Genomic DNA, 3,581 nt, shown 5'->3' on the forward strand with positions numbered 1-3,581 from the left:
AGAGTCTTCCAGCCTGGACATGGCCAGTTTAGGGGAAGAAATTCACTCTTCCTCCTCTAATTTGGGTAAGTTGGGTAAAACTATTTTACTTTCTCAGAAAGTTATCCTGGCTATTCCTGAAGCCTGTTGATACCTGTCCCACACTAACACGTATGGTGTTGGCAAGAATTGCTCTGGAAGAACGGTTAGCCATGAGTGTGGCTGTGTGGAAAGGCAGTGGGTGGGTCAGATCAGGGTTCTAGGGCTGGCTGCCCCCACTGAGGAGAGCATTAGTGAATCACTTATCCTCTCTGGGATTAAATGTCCTCCTATTACTAACAGACACCATTTGTTATCGTATTAAAACCTTATACTTAAAAATCCGTTTCAGAAATACAGATTTCCGACTCACCCCAAAGCTCCTGATTTGTATATGTGTACATCTATTTCTGAGCTTTCTGTTATGTTCCATTGGTATATATGTCTTTCTTTACGTCAGTACCATAATATTTTAATAACTGTAGCTTTGTAATATATTTTGAAGTCAGGAAATTCACTCGTTTCTTTTTACTTTTGTCCCCCTGGCTATTGGAAAACTGAAAATTACGTGTGTGTGGCTTGCATTATGTTTCTATTGGCTCGTGTTGCTACAGAGCAGAAGGCACTTTGAGAGCATGACATGCTCAGGAGGACAGACCCCCAATATGTACTATATCAAAGTGGCCTCATAAAGTGACCCAGAGTAACCCTGCTGGTCCTGATCAAACCCTAGCTCCCAGTTTTCATTTGGACTGGTGGAATTTGGAAGTGAAAGCTTGAGGAGGGATTGGCCAGACAGTGGGAGGGCACTTACTAAGTCAGTGGGCGCTGCTCCATAACTCACATATCCCACTTGGCTCCACCTACCATTTAAAAGTAGGGAAGCTTTACCCATTCCTATTATCGACTCAGACCTCCCCGCTCTCCCAACACTCTTCTCATTCTCCACTTCACCCCTTGGCAACCCAATATCAGACTGTCCCCTCGATGTTTTGACAACTATTAAATTAGAATTTTTTCCCCAAGAATAGTGCCCATTTTGGGTAAAGGTGTGGTGAAATTTGGACACTTCTATATTATTGGCAGTAGCAAAAATGGCAACCCCATTGGAAAGCGGTATGCCATCTTGTTTCAGGAGCCATAAGCATATTTCTTACCCTTTGATTCAGTCAAACCACTCCTGAGAATTTGTCTCAAGGAAACATTCAACAGAAGCAAGGTAAACGCATGAAGGTATTCAATGCAGCATTATCTATACCACAAAATTAGGAGCTATTTAAACACCTAATCATGGAGGAACAGTTAAGAAAATTATACTGCAACAATTCAATATAATTTTATACATTCATTCAAATTTATAATTATGAAGACTATATGGCAACAAAGAAAAATGTTTACAAGATAATGTTAGATTTTATAAAGTAGAACACATAAATCGTATGTGGATTATGATTGCACTATAACAATTATGTGTGCATATGGAAGGAGGCTTAGAAGAAATGCACAAAAAATGAAATCTCTGTGTCAGAGATATTAAAGAATAAATCAGAAGATTTTAACCAAAAGACAGAGGCCTATTATGGGATGCAGAGATGGGCTCCCACGGTGTCCATAAAACAAGTGAAAATATGGATAATATTTTCTGTGGCTGTGCATATGTTTATTTTTTTGAGAAGTGAGAGCACAGCTTTTATCAGATTCTCAGAGGAGTTTGATTATCCTCTCCCTCCCAAGAACCAATGGTTAATGATTGTGCTACTATTTTATTGTTTCAATAATTAAAAGAGAGTGAGACGTGTACTCAAAGGTGAATTCACAAGTGGGCTTGAGGAAGAACAAGAGCCCTTAGGTAAGAACAGGTCTGACCCCGGTAGAACTTGCGAGGGAGAAGTTACAACCGTTTAGGTCGCCCGCACCTTCCCATTTATAACTCTGATCCCATCCCCCTCTACCCCCTCCCATCTCAAGGGTTCAATGCTGGTCAAACCCCCTCCCCTCGCCCTTCTCCTTTCCTGTTACTTCCTCTTGTCCATATCAGCCCAGCTCTGCCCAACTTCCAGGCCTTCCTAGTGCTGTAATCTAAGAAACACATCTGTGCTAAAGGACTTGCAGTGCTAACGGGTTACCCTAGCAGGGAACATTTGCCTTTCAACAAGCGCTTTGGCCGAACAATACCTTAACCCCAAGGTGGGCCAGCACAGGGAGGTGTTCAAGTACCAGGAAGCAGCCAGAGAATTCACTGGAGGGGCAGCCACTGCGCTACACCCTGCACACCATGTCAGGGCAAAAACTTCACCCACACACACGGCCACTGGAAGGATGTATTGCATTGGAGCAACATCAGTTGATGTGTCCTGGCATTCTTCTCTCCTCTGGACCAGAAAAAGAAAATGCCAGTCAGAGTCATTATAAAGACCTCCTTAAAACAAAGATCTGGCAAAGGTTTCAGCTTTTGGGTAAGCGTTAGGTATTTCTCTCTCATCCTTCTACCTCGATGGTGTCTGGATCCATGCTCTCTGCACCCCGCCCCACTTAGGTCCAAACATCACTTGTCGGTCTGGAAATGGGTGGCTTTTCTCCTTGGGAACATTTTCTTTCTCTCCAACACCCTGCACCGTCTCCCCGGCTTCCTCTAGCGGGAGATCCAGCCTCGTTCATCGGAGTGAGACGCCTTTAATGTTTTCTATTTATCCTATTTGCCTGTAAAATATTAGATGTTCTATAATGGACACTTATAAATGAGCTGAATAAAAAGAGAAAGAAATGAACGTTTTTTAAAAAGTAGCCCAGCAGCTCCCCCTCTAAGCACTGCTGCCAACTCTATCCCCTGCTCACTTATTAATGCCTCTCTTCCCAGCACTTCTTTTTCCCCTGACATTTTGGTGAAAGCTTTTTTTTTCTACTGTAGTCTAAAATTTACTCCTTCAACTTTTCTGTCAGACTTCTTTTTCCCTGGAAACCTTTAAGCTAACCAGATGTGGCAATCATTATTTTTGTTTCTTCATGTAGATAAGCCCCTTTCTTTCTCATCACAAATTTGATAGAGGCCTAACTTTCAGGTGGAACAGTCCTCCAAACACATTCCAGATTGTTCTCTCTGGCCTGTCCCTGAGCAGCTCCCAGGGATGGCAAGATGGCGTTATACTTTTCTCCAAGACCTGGTTCCACACGCCATTGTGGTAAGACACAAAACATTCTTCTTCATGTGTCTGGCCTCGGCGATTGCAATCTAAGGTGATGTCTTCCATCAGATGTCCGTGGGCATTTGGGGTAGTTTGTCATCGTCACCTGGAGGAGGAGGATCCTGGATTGTGTGAAAATCAGTCAATCTTACTTGTTAAGAAGAGAGATTTTATGGCCGGGCGCGGTGGCTCATGCCTGTAATCCTAGCTCTCTGGGAGGCCAAGGCGGGCGGATTGTTTGAGCTCAGGAGTTCGAGACCCGCCTGAGCAAGAGCGAGACCCTACCTCTACTAAAATTAGAAAGAAATTAATCAGCCAACCAAAAATATATAGAAAAAATTAGCCGGGCATGGTGGCACATGCCTGTAGTCCCAGCTACTC

This window comes from Propithecus coquereli, unplaced genomic scaffold, assembly GCF_000956105.1.
Source record: "Propithecus coquereli isolate 6110/MARCELLA unplaced genomic scaffold, Pcoq_1.0 Scaffold162, whole genome shotgun sequence".
Taxonomy (NCBI): domain Eukaryota; kingdom Metazoa; phylum Chordata; class Mammalia; order Primates; family Indriidae; genus Propithecus; species Propithecus coquereli.